The sequence below is a fragment of the Lynx canadensis genome, chromosome D4 (assembly GCF_007474595.2).
Source record: "Lynx canadensis isolate LIC74 chromosome D4, mLynCan4.pri.v2, whole genome shotgun sequence".
In the NCBI taxonomy this organism is placed as follows: domain Eukaryota; kingdom Metazoa; phylum Chordata; class Mammalia; order Carnivora; family Felidae; genus Lynx; species Lynx canadensis.
Genome location: NC_044315.2, coordinates 34,230,421 through 34,244,042, shown reverse-complemented (window position 1 = coordinate 34,244,042; position 13,622 = coordinate 34,230,421). Strand labels below are relative to the sequence as shown.

Below are 13,622 nucleotides of genomic sequence, written 5' to 3'. Positions count from 1 at the left end.
CGTGGCGGGGCGCGAAGGCGCTGGGGGAAAGTGCTGGTGGCGGCGCGGGAGGCGGTGGCGGCGGCTGCCCGGAGCCAACATGACCAGGTAAGTCCCCGAGTGACCCGGCCCGCCCCCGCCCCCGGTGTCCTCCCCTCCCTGCGCTCGGGGCTTGCCCCAGAGCCCCGCTCCGGCAGCCCGCGTCTCCCGGGCCGGAGCTTCCCACTCCCGCGTCCGCGAGCCCAGCGCCCCGGCAGCCGGAGCGCACACAGTTTGCTCTTCTGAACCTCCTTGGGCAGAGGTCCTCCCCTGCACGGCTTGCCTGTGGGTAAAAACTCAGACCAGGGAGAGTGGAAATTCTAGAGATGGAGGGTGTTTGTTTGGATGGACCCCCGCTCTCTCCTCCTAGGGTGGGCAGAGTATTGGGGAAATGGAGGAGCAGTGGGGCAAGGCGACCCTACCCAGGGATTCTGCTCCGTATATATCTGTATCTATCTATCTATCTTTTTTTTTTTTTTAAGAGGCAGTGATTACTGTTTTAAGAAGGGCTGGTTATGGTGAGGGGGCGAATTCTTTTTCTTTCTTTCCTCTGAACTAGTGGGGGGAAGGAGAAATAGCAGGAATCGAAGTCTACAAGGCTGCCATAGAGGAGGGGGATTGTTTTGGAGACCTTTCCAAGGCAAGAATCAAAGATCGTAGTTCTGCTACGGGAAGCTGCTGTTTTTACTCATAACGTAGGGAAGGGGACGCAGAATTTATAATGAAAAATCCAAGTTGCAGAAAACAATTTAAAAAGAAAGCCACAACAAACCAAAGGTTCTTTGCTTTTCTGTCGATTGATTGTAGCTTTTATGTAGGCATGTGGAGAACTTGCATTGTTTATCAGCGAGGTTGGTTTTCATTTAGAAGCACTAACAAATGAAGTTAGGTTTCTTATGCTTAAAAAAAAAAATCTTGAACACTAAGTATGAGATTGGCTTTCATTAATTGGGTATTCTAGGATTCTGAATAGTAGTTCAATTCCCCAAAATCCGGACTATCACAATCTTACTTGTATTGTTTCCAGCTCCCCTCCCAGTACAGACTTGCAGAATGTCTCTGTTTTCTAAAATTCTTGAAGTGATCCCCCAAGACCAAGCTACAGTTTGTGCCTTAAGAACCCAGGAAGATTCTCGAGGGATCACTCTCTCTGTATTATTTCTTAAAGTTTTTTTTCCTTTCATTTTCTTTTACATGCCTGTAGACATAGTGGCACTGACCTGGCAGAGCTTAGCACCCTCATTTTGAGCCTCTCAGAGACTAGTAACTGCTTGTGACTTGAGATAGATTTACTGTAGGACTTCCAGAGCTACAGACAAGGTCCTGTCCCCTTGATGTGTTCCTTCCAACCATCCTGTAATATGGACCATCTTCGTCCAACCGTTGATACTTCTTATCATTTTGGCCATTCTGTCCTGTTTGAAAGTGTGCACACCCACTACTCAACTTGAGTAGAACCAAGGTGATGTACCAAGACTTGAAATATTCTGATTTAAAAGAATATTTAGATGATACCAACTTGACGATGCTAATATGAGGCTATCCAGGACAATGCTTAGTAGATATTATACATATTTTGAAAGCATACTGTGTTATATGCCACAGATAGATATTATTTTATTGACTTAACAAAGAGAGAATAAATGTTCAATGCTAGATGTCCGAATCATTGAAATAGACACCCTAAATGGACATAGAAAGAAAATGTCCTTACCTCCCACCTCCCATAATTATGTACTGTACTTTGCTTTTCAATGGAGCTAGCAATTCTGTGACAGATTTTTAAAATTCACCCTCACGCTATCAGCTATTATTGTACTTTCAAAGTGTGAAATTGACAAGCTGGTCAGTTTCATGAATTCAGCTGTCAGATTGTGTCCAGTTAAAAATTGCTAAAAGCTGTAAATGTGCCTGCCTGGAATTTTCTTTTGTAAAGGAAAGACAGCAAGAAGATGAGGATTAAGGGGTGTTATTAATTGTACATCCTTTAAAATAGGTGCGCTCCACTGTGAGTTTTATCACTGGCTGTTGTTGGGAAATATATGCAGATTTTTACTATTTTAAAAGTGGCATTCAGTTTGTGTCAGTATTTCATTTACAATAGTCAGCACTTTACTTCAAAATTATCTGTTCTTAAAGCCCTCAGTAATAATAGTATAATGAGTGAAATTCAAAGAGGAAAATTGTCTCTCAAATATATCTTAATATATTTGAGTAATATATTACTTTTGTAATGACATGTAAAGAGATGGATGTTAAATATTTTATTGTGGAGGTTATGTAACACAAATTCTTGGACCAGTGTGGTTGTAGTTACTAAAGTAATGAAATGTGGTGATCTACTTCAACGTATGTGTATTTTGGTAGATAATCATGAAAGTAAAAATAATTAAAGTATTAAATACAATGATTTGATTTGCCTTATAAGATTGACATTCATTTAAAGCCAGAATATCTTAGTCGAGAACTGAGAATCGGAATCCCCTCATCTGCTGCTATTTGCTAAGCCACTAGGGGCCTGTATAACTGTTCTTATATCCAGGAGATACCCTCCTATGGCATATGCAAACCCTTCCTAGAGAGACATTAAAATAAAAAAAAAAAAGTAGGCAGTCCCCTAAGTTTTTGTTTTTAGCCTTTTAACTCAGACTCTAATGTTAGCCACAGACATTGATTGAAGAGTTTTTCAAGAACACTAGTTTAAGACCATGGTGGTGTAAGGTGATTTTTCATATAAAATGTGAAACAGAAGAGGTATTTGTGCAAATTCATATGTGATCTCAGTTTCTCAGTGTATATCAAGGATAAACAAGTAGGAACATTAATAACTTTTTTATTGGGCTGATAAGGATGTCATTTGCATTAATGTAGGGTTAAAAGATAAATGAAACAGAATTACTCTAAGGAAAGTGTAGTCATAGATTGATGGTGTGATTAAACTAGCTTTGTAAGTGCTGTGCAAGTTAGTATGGAAGGAGAATCTGAGGCTGTGACTCCAGTGTAGTCAGCACTTGAGGGACCTGGGCTGAAGATGGACTATACATTTTTAAGTGTCAGTTTCACAAATTTGAAATCGACCAGCTGTGGCAATCTTGATAGACATTAGGCAATAAGGTCAAGTATACTTACACTGTTCTTTTGTTGATTTTCAGTTTTTCAAACTGACAAGGGTGACTATTTGTAAAAGAGCCCACCACCGGCATTTGCATATTGGATTTCCTTCAGACTGAGCTTGATTTATCAAGCCATTAAACAGTTCTATTTTTAAAAAGATTCTATGGATAAATAAGAATTCATTAACACAATCACATATGAAAAGTACCATTTCAGGAAAGATGGATTCCTCAAGGTGATTTTGCTTTCAAACTACCCTTCAGTTTCAGCTGTGCGTCTGTGGGTAGTCTGAGAGTTTGAGTATGTATGTGCTCTAACTTGTGATCCTGAGAGCATCAAACTTTTAGACTCAGGTCTTTAAATCTAAGCACTTAACCTTTGCTCATGATTACCCTCCTAATTCCCCCCAAAGTTTCTGGTTATCTCAGAAATGAACTTTACCTTTGACATAGTGTGCTCAACTTAGTGGCCACAAAATACACCTTTAGGATTTGTATTATAAGATATATGAAGTGCTAAGTATACAGATGTTAAGTATCCAGTTTTCCAGAGTATTCAAAGAATGTATTGTTTTTTTCTTATTTTCTTAAAGGGACAGTACTTTTTGGTTGAAAAGTTTAGTGTGAGAAAACAAGTTATATTTTAAGCTACACCTACTCTGGGTGCTTTTTTGCCCTAAGGAGTTATTCACCTTTTCTTTGTACTGTTTCGTTTCTTTGAAAAAAATCTTTTCTGGAAGCTGCTTACTTATGATGGCAGAAAGGCACCTTGCAGCCTGAAGCAAAGTCTATGTTTAAAAACATTTCTTTTTGTATTATTAATGATTTGCCAAGAAAGAGCAAAGGGAAGAGTTAATTCTCTCTGTGCACGACAAGATTGAGGATTCCTGTGTAACACGTCAACTAAGAAATCTGATAATGCGGAAGAAGATTGCTTGGAAGGGATTTGTCAATGAATTCTATTCCCACAAACATCACTTGTTTAAGCTTCTGTAATTTCATAGCACAGTGACATTTCCACCAAAGGACTGGTTTGTTTGGGGATATGTTTTCTATATGAATAATCTCATTTGCTTCTAATTAGTAGTTGGTAACACTTTTAAAATTTCATGCTTGACTTGCATTTGTTTTGACAATTGAAGTGTCCAACTCCCCCTCTTCCCCATTTTTAAAATAAAAATGTGTTTCAGCTCTTCACAATTAGGCCCTTAAGAAAGACAGCTGAAAGAATATATGGCTTGTGCTTCATGATTGTTCATTATATGAAATTATAGCCTTACATGTAAGAGTTCAGCATTTCCTTTGCGTCATAAGTCTTGGGGAGGTCAAAGAGCAAATGCTCATACGTTACAGCAGTCTCTGACCTAATGCAGCCTAAATAATAAAGTCATGATGGTGGTGCTAGACTGAAGCATTAATGAAATAGAATTCTTACAAGAAGTATTTCACAAAATTACATTTAAGGCCTCTGCCCCTCGTTTCTCCTCTAATAAATTACCCATTTGTTTTCACGTAATCATCAGTAAGTTTGCATTTTATTCTTTTGACATTTTATTTATCAAATATTTTTAAGACTTAATGTTAAAATAATTTAAGTGTTATATCCACATGTACTGCTATACCCTCAAAACAATGTGTCAGGTGGAGAGGGGGAGGGATGACTAAAATAATGCCTGTAAAGCCCGGTGTTCTCCTTCTCAAGATAATTCATTCAGTATCTTTCTGTTCATTATTTTCTATTTGAGGCTGATATGTTTAATTGGATCGTGTCAATACTGTTCAGTTTGTCTATAGCTTTTTAAAAATTACCAAAAAATAGAGCAAAACTGAACTTTTTCTTCACTTTCCATCTTTGCTGTCCCTTGAATCAAATCCTATGTCATAGATCAGTAAGTTAAATGAAGGAATTGACAGTTTGGAAAGCTAAGACAACTAATTTTGTCTATAAGCCAGCAGATCAGGTGTCTCGGCAGACCAGTAATGTTGAGACCGCTTAGAGGATCCTTGCTCCCTCCCTGCAGCACACATGTCTTGCTTTCCTTTGCAAATGACTGCTCTTAGGTGGCAGGCTATTCTCTGGCTTCTTCAGCATTTACAACAAAATATAAAAGCAAATGCAGGCATCTGAGGCTAGGCTTTCTGTAAATTCTTTGGATTTTCACTGACCAGAAACTCTGCTTAACTTTGACATTCAGATAACAATGTCAGGAGCAGTGTGACCTTTACCACATTGCTATTTACTGGATTTAAGCATTGTAACTCTGTCAGTTTCATGAAATTGATTGAATTTATAAATTCTTAATTGTATTTTTTTAACAGCCTTCGAGCTATATTCCTTAATGTAGCAGTAGCTAACTAAATTGAGACTGCCAGTTGCATTTAGAAAATAGCACTTCTTAGTATTGCTTTGATATTAGGAGATACTGAACCTTCAAATATATAAAGGGATTCTCTGTATCATCGGATCACAAGTAATAAGAGACTTATCTTTTCAGCTTCAGTAAATCAACCTTTATTAACAAAATTTTTTTGTTAGCACTGAATATATAAATAATTGAAAATTAGTTCTTGTTCAATCTTATTTAATCCTTCTAGTATATAATGTATATGAAACTAATGCTAAACATTGCGAAATCTCAAGGTACTTCCTTCCTTCTTTCCTTCCTCCCTTATCCTTCTTCTTCTTTTGCTGTAGTGAAAAGAACATAAATTTGGTACAAGAAGATCTGAATTTATACATCCATTTTGTCACTTATTATCTGTAAAATCTTGGGAGAAGTTGTATAACGTTTCAGTGTCTTGGTTTCACTGTCTGTAAAGTGGAGGAAATAATCATAGATATAATGAAGACCCAACCGATAATGAGAATTTGTCTTATTTTTCATTTTAAATACATTCTGGTTGTAAGAGTTTTGTAAGGAACATGTTATATTCATCACTTCTAGTTTCCACGATAGAGTTTTGCTGTCTTTAGTTATCTGCTACACATTATTGCTACCTGATTTAAAAGTTAGGACTTGGATGCAGATGTTTTGCATATTTGCCCAATTTGTATCATGCTGTGGACGTGCTATACTTACTGCGCATGCTGGAACTACCTTTCCTTTCCCTCATGTTTATTGAAGTCTGTATATATCAGTATGTCATGGTACACAATCTCAAAAAGCTTTTAAAGGGAAAGCAAGAAATGGTTTTACCTAAAATATACAAAGAGTATTTAAAAGTAAAAAAAAAATATATTAATAGATTCTTGATTATATTTGATGTGAAACTGCAGTCTGGGGAAGAAATGTTTAGAAAAGCAGTTAATTTAAATACTGAACCAAAAAATTGCCTTTTTTTTCCTTTAATGGTAGTGCATCTTAGAAAGCTCCTTAGCTTTTTGCTCAGTGCAGCTGTCCTTCCCCGAAAGATCAGGTTTCAAGAGCAATGATGGATGGTGGGTGCCTGTAGCCAGTTGTGGGGTTTGTTCTGAGGTCAAATGTATTGATGGAGGATAGGAATTTACTGCCTTCTGTCTCTCCCTAAGATCTGCCAGTACAATTTCACAGAGAAAAATTAGACTAGACACATCAAATGCTGATCCAGTGTCCCATTATAGGTCAAAAAGACATTTGTTTCCAATGTTTAAAATATTTTTTAACCCCCCCCCACCTTCCTCATGTTCCATCCCAACTAAAGGGACATATTGAGTGTGTGCACTAATGGTTTTTTACTATACAAGTAGACCCTGGCCTCTCTGTAAAAACAATTCAAACTACTTGTAGTAGTAACTTAATTGAAATATTATTAAAGGATTTTAAGAGAGAAACAAAGTATACTTAACGATGTCTCTGGTTAAAAGAGTCCAGTGTGATTATTCGATACATGGTTTTATATCTTATTTTAAATGGATCTATCAAGAGTATTTGACTAGTTGTAAGTAATAGAATTACATATTCCGAATCCACTTAATGACCAAGGGATAATTTTCACTTTCTTCCTGGGCGGGAAAGAGAGGGAATTGTAATATTTTTTTTTAATTTTGTTTTTAACGTTTATTTATCTTTTGAGAGGTAGACACAGAGTGTAAGCGGGAGAGGGGCAGAGAGAGAGGGAAACACAGAATTCAAAGCAGTCTCCAGGCTCAGAGCCGGCAGCACAGAGCCCGATGTGGGGCTCAAACCTACAAACTCTGAGATCATGACCTGAGCCAAAGTCAGATGCTTAACTGACTGAGCCACCCAGGCACCCCGGAATTGTAATATTTTTTAGAGGAATAAATTTTAGGGAAGCATCTTCCATTGAAAATATCCCATGGATGGTAGTTGTTCTCTCTGAGTTCTTTGACACTCACTTTTTCCATCAACGTTATTTCCTCTTTATTAGATATTTTGGCCAGTGTGTCTCTATCTCTATACTAAACTCTTTTTTTTTAGTCATTTCATCTATGGCCCACTTCAGGTCACCATTTGTCCTGTCTACTGTGGTATACCTATCCACCTCTCATAGAAGCAGTAATTTCTGCATAGATGATCTTCAAAATAAATTTCTCAACTTCTCAATGGAGTTCCAGACCAGATTTTTAATCTGCTTGTTAGATGATTGAGAAATAGAAGCTCTCCTGGATCCCACACTCTGCATTTTATAAACCTAAAATATTATCCTCCATCCATACTCAAATCAACATTTTTTCTTCTTTGTACCTCATTATCTGATTTATCCCTGAACCAGAAACTTGGGCGTCACCTTTATCTCCTTCCTTCCTTTTATTCGTGACTCCATCCAATTTTGCACATTCGATTCCTGTAATCTCTTTTAACTTTATCACTCCCTTTCTACTGCTTCCTTTCCTGTGTTGTTGACATGCTCAACACACCATTCATAGCTTCCTAAGCAAACTCTGTGTTCTCACATTTCTCCTCTCAATGCTTCCTAAAACGTTTTGCTTTCTGAAAGGCCAACTTTCTCAAGTCTGCACAATCAAGGGCCAAATCCTCAGCACAGAATTCCAAGCACTTTGCATTTGAACCCTAACCTACATGACCAATAGCCTCTGTCAGACAACCCCAATTGCTCATCCTCCTGCAAGTTCAGAATCCCTGACATCAGGAAGAAGACTGCTCTCAGGCACCTCCAGTTCTGGCACTGTTTCTGGAATCCTTTGTCTCCTTACCAGCTATCACAACTTGCAACCATTGAAATCCTTCTAATTATTCTCTCATTTTCTAATTCTCAGCTCAAGTACTGTGCCCTTTTCTTTGAATTTGGTTTGAGTTGAATTTAATTGAAATCAAGAATGTGAGGAATAATTATTCATTTGAAACGTCTAATGATGCTTGGGACACTGAGGTAGTTAAAAACTAAGTTTGTTTTAATTTTTGTGAAGCATAATAGCAGTGGCTGATGCATCAAGTCATAATAGTGATAGTTGCTAGAATTTACTGAGTGCTTACTATGTGCCAGGCATTCAGCATAGCACTTTTTTTTCAGCACCACATTTAATCTCTAAAGTAACTCTGTATAAATTTGATGTTTTTATTATCATCAGTTTATTTAGAAGGAAATGGATTCATCGAGAGGTTAAGTGATTTGCCCAAGATTGCGTAGATATAGTAAAGACAGAACTTAAAGCCAAGATTTTAAGTCAAGCAATATTACAATCCCAACTTTTGTCCACTCCGGTATTAACTCTCATTATATGATTCTTGTGTGTGACAGGATTTTTAAAAATTTATTTCACATATACCAGGCCAATAAGACCAATATAGTGCCGTCTTGACCCAAATTCAGGAAAAATCTTGGGCATTATGTAGGTTTCCAACATTTCTGATGACTTTCTTCTGCTCCTTTCTCTGTTTGGGACTGGAGGCATTGATTTTTTTTATACTTAAGTTGTTTGGATTAGATGGCTTAATTTTGGCAGTTGCCTTCTAGCTCTAAAATTTTATGCTTTTCATAAAGCAGTGGCACAACTGCCTGAGCTCTGGAGCAGAAGTGGTTAAATAAAATATTTCCACCAAGAATAGTTTTTAAAATCACAAAGGCTGGTATTTTCATAACTGCCCAACAGGTAAGGAATCAAAGCACTTTGTATAAAGAGAAATATGGATCCAGCAGGATTATCTGCAGAGCGTCCTCCCATCAAAGAAATGAAATTATGCCAAGTGACTGAGATATATGCATTCTATTTATTGGCAGCCTGCCCTATGCAGTTTTATCTGGGAAATTCCATCACTTATAATGTCTCTTCTCAAATACTCTATTTTCACTGCCTACCTGTTAATTTCATTATCAATATCAGATGGATGACTTGGTAAGTTTTTCTCCATTTAATCTGTTTTATGAAGGTTCAGCTTTTTTCTTTGTCAGTTTTTGGAGGCCTATTTGTGATTAATTATGATTTTATAAATAATACAATACAGGATTTATATTTGTTTGATGATTTGGAAAATTATTTTTTCTCTGACAACAAGCCACCCTGAAGTTCTAAATCCGATATGGTACATAAACTAGAGTTACGTGAAAAATTCTCTAGTCCTTTATGGCTCTTACAGAAATGTCAACCATTAAGTATTCTTTGCCCAGGTTTCCAAACTACTTCTCCCAATTGTACACTGTCTTGTTTAGCCATGTTTTCCTATGACTTAATATATAAACACAATCTCCTAGAAGCCTGGGGTGGCGTATCCTACCTTCTTTGGGTAATACGTAGTGAGGGTTCTCCAACAGTGACACTCTTTATTGTGTTTTGAAGATAATAGTTGTAAATTAAGAATGACAAGTTCAGTAAATGTTATGTGTATTCAGATACTACCTAAGAAATGATTGCCTGAATGTATTTGAGTCTGATTTTACTGTTGTCCAGACTCAACTTGATCTATGATCTAGTTTTACCAAAAAAATCAGGAAATATATAATTTAAATTTTGATTTAAAATTTATCATTTAAAATATGTTTTCTTTAAATAACTTGTCATTCCCACATATACCAAAATGAATATTAACTTTCTTCCAACGAAATTATTCACTATCTTCTCATAGGTTAGCAGACATCTGTTGGCAAGGTCCCTGTCATCTTTTGCCCGGATTGCAGCCTCTGTGTTTAGTTGGGAATGCACTAGAGTTGCTTCTCTTCTCTGCAACCAGTGTGATCTTTAAGACACTCAAATCTGAACAAGTAGTCCCTCTCCTTCAAATATGCTTCTGCTTCCCCATTTCCTTCTTTTTAAGGCTTGACCTGCAGCAAGTCACCTGGCTCTTGATACCTTTCTCTCTGCCTAGCTCTTGCCACCTTTCCATCCTCATGTTCATTATCTCTGTTCCCCTCAGTGCACACCCTCAATGCACATACATTCCAGCCATACTACTAAAGTATTTGCTGTTTCCAAGAGGCACTACTCTGCTGACTCTTTCATTTGTAATTTTGAGAATATCTTCTCTCTTCTGTGTGTGAAGTTCCTTCCTCTTCCTCTTTTTCCTGAGTCACCTATTCCTTCAGGTCTTACCTTAGCTGACAACTCTTCCAAGAGGACTTCCCATTCTCCCGAGTGGATACCCTTTCTTTATGCACTAAACAAGCACTGAATAAATTTGACACCTAGCCTATATAATAGTGCATTGTGATTGCTTATCTGTGGTCTGATTGATTACAAATTCTTTGAAGCTAAAACCCATGTCTTTTCCCAGTGGCATCTCTCGCACGTAGCCCACGGCCTGGCTCAGTGTAGTCAAAGTATTGGCATGTTTTTATTGTGTATTCCATGAACAAATTAATTGTGCACAGAAAAATCAGAGATGGACTAGTTCATGGCCCAAATCTTATAACCCATATGTTTAATATTTAACTCTACAATTTATGATAATGCCAGTTGCTCTGTAGTAATTTTTATTTTACTTGAGCTAAGTTCCACTTACCTACTTCTGTACTAAACTAAGACAAAGCCAAATATGAGTATATTGTGTGTATCTACTCATATGTCACTAGACAAGACAAATCTGCCTTTACATCTGGCTGGGGTAGGAATTCCCAGATGCACTTAATTCTGACACATGGTCATTATTGAACCAAAAGCCATTGCCTGGCATGATTATAGCTTGTATTTGTTTTCATTTTAAAGGGCCTCATCCAGGCTGCCAAATGTACAACAGGTGCCTTAGTTTTATACTTGCCAATCTGTTGTTATTCAAATGACCGCCCTAACACAGACTAATGGTATCTAATAAAATTGATCTCAGTTCTGGCAAGCCAAGCTCACAAGAGCAAGAGTGGTAGGAAATGCAGTGTGAAAGTACACTGGTGGTGAATGTGGCTTGTGAAGCATACATTTTTTAGAAGGTGACATATGTCTCACACATAGGCCCCTGATTACGTTTAGACATGGAAATTTTCCACAGTCCAGTATTATGTGATCACTAGGATTTGTAACATCTAATATTATTTTCGATGGACTTGTTGGGTGGCATGTGGACAGGACTGGCAGTGCCACCTTAGTGAGTAGCTCTGCCATATTTGTAAGGCACACCCAGGGAATCTCTTCATGCCAAACAGCTGGCATGTATGATGGCTTTTATTTCCCGTCATCAGAGATTTGCCTCACTGATTACATAAAGTCTCAGTAAAGACTCACATATTAATAGAGTTAGCCAGGAGAGGAAAGTGTCAGTTTGCAAACAGGAGCTCATGTTTGGACATTTTCATTCAAACAGTGTATATGATTTCTTGGGTTTTTCTCATGTTTTACAAGAAGCTGGTTATGGAAACCTTCGCCACCAAAGGAAATAACCTTTGACAATTGGCTAGCAGAGCTTAAATGTAGAATAGTTGGCAAAGGTTAGAACCAGATCTCACAGGGATATAGAATTGCATGTTTTTTCTGCAAGGATTTTAGAGACTTCATTTTACTACTTACCTGCTCTCCCATTTATGTATTCATCTTCAGAGTGCCCTGCATTAAACTCTGCTACATACAGAGTATTGTGAGGATATACAAATGAGCAAAACGCTGCTAAGTACAATTTGCATCGAAAAATAGACACAGATCTGGATTCTTAAGATTTTGAAAAATTTGTGCTACCCTAAAGTCCATTTCCTATTGGAGACCTTTGTGTTGTCATGTGGAAAAAAGCTATTCATGGAAAAAGTTCCATCATGATAGTAGGACTTACAGGATTCACTAAATAGTAATACTAATCATTGCTGGAATAAGAAAGAGTGGTTAGATTCTTAGCTACTAGCCACACGTCACTTAGATCCATAGTTAATTGAGCTCATCTAATTTCCTGTGACCCAGCATATAGAATAGTTCTTAGGTTAGGATTTGGCTATTATTGGACCATCTTTTTGTATTATTTATACCCATCCTACTTGAAAAAGGATTTGCGGCAGCTATTAAATCATATGCTTCATTATCCTTAATAAATCACCTTGGTAGAGCAGACAATGGATTATTGTACAGATGGTTAGCTTCTATGAGAAATTTTTTAAAATATGCATCTTCTTAGCCTCATTCTGACTGATATTGTATTTCAAAGCATTTTTAAAATGATAGAGCCCTTAATGGGGTATGTCAAACTAGTCACTTAGTGAGTGTTGTTCATACTAATATACATAAATAAAAGTAACATAAATGTGATTAACAATGTTTAACAAATGTATTTAAAAGGGTTGTTACCATTTCTGATTGTATAAATTTTTCAAAATCATCTTCATGATTTAGAAGAAAAAATGCACAATGTTGTAGGAGGATTTTATAGTAGTAATGTTTTTTTTGCAACTGGAATTGAAAAAAATAATGAAATAATCAAATGGATAAAAACTTGCATCTACAAGCCTGTGTGAACATAGTAATACCTATAAGTAAAGGGGAAATATTATCTTTTAGATATTTTATGCGTAAGATTCTTTCTATTTCTTGATTACTTAGGTATCAGAGTGACAAACTACACTGTGTTTTCATATCACCAGATGACAGCTGAACACATTACTGTTTGTCAAAAAGCAACATTGGCCTCTTTGCCATAGGGATAACCATTTCTCAGAGAGTGAATGGGGAATTTTCTGAATGTGCTAGAAAGGACATTAGATTAAATCTCCTGTTGTTTTGCTGAGGAAACTAAGAGCCCAAGAATAGAAGAGACTTCGCCGTCCCAGCTAGCCCTTCAGCCGTGGTCTTCTGAATTTTAGGCTATTCTTTTCTGTCATTAACGCTGTCCCTGTTATACTGCCAGGAATGGGGTCCTGGCCAATGCATTGCTGCTTCTAATTTGGAGGAAGGTTCTATATCAGACAATGTCTGCTTTGACGAGGAATCGACTGCCTTTTCTCATCAAAACTCAAAGGAAAGAAAAGGATGTGGATCTTCTTTATCACATATATATGTATGTATATACATATATATACACACACACATCCATAAGATGCCAAGTGTCCTTATTACTTAATTAAAATGAAATATATTTATAAACTCAGTTGTGCTGTTGGTGGTGGGTGTCATACAGAACAACACAGACA

General features: G+C 37.1%; 1 protein-coding gene across 37 annotated transcripts in view; it reads left to right on the top strand.

Annotated features, from left to right (window-relative positions):
* The first annotated feature begins 29 nt into the window (after positions 1 to 29).
* PTPRD (protein tyrosine phosphatase receptor type D) overlaps positions 30 to 13,622 on the top strand; it is a 528,787-nt gene continuing 515,194 nt past the window's right edge. For all 37 annotated transcript variants that reach the window (XM_032595610.1, XM_032595608.1, XM_032595594.1 and 34 more), the window contains exon 1: positions 30 to 87. The gene's annotated coding sequence lies outside the window, so the exon portion shown is untranslated. The remainder of the gene's footprint in view (positions 88 to 13,622) is intronic.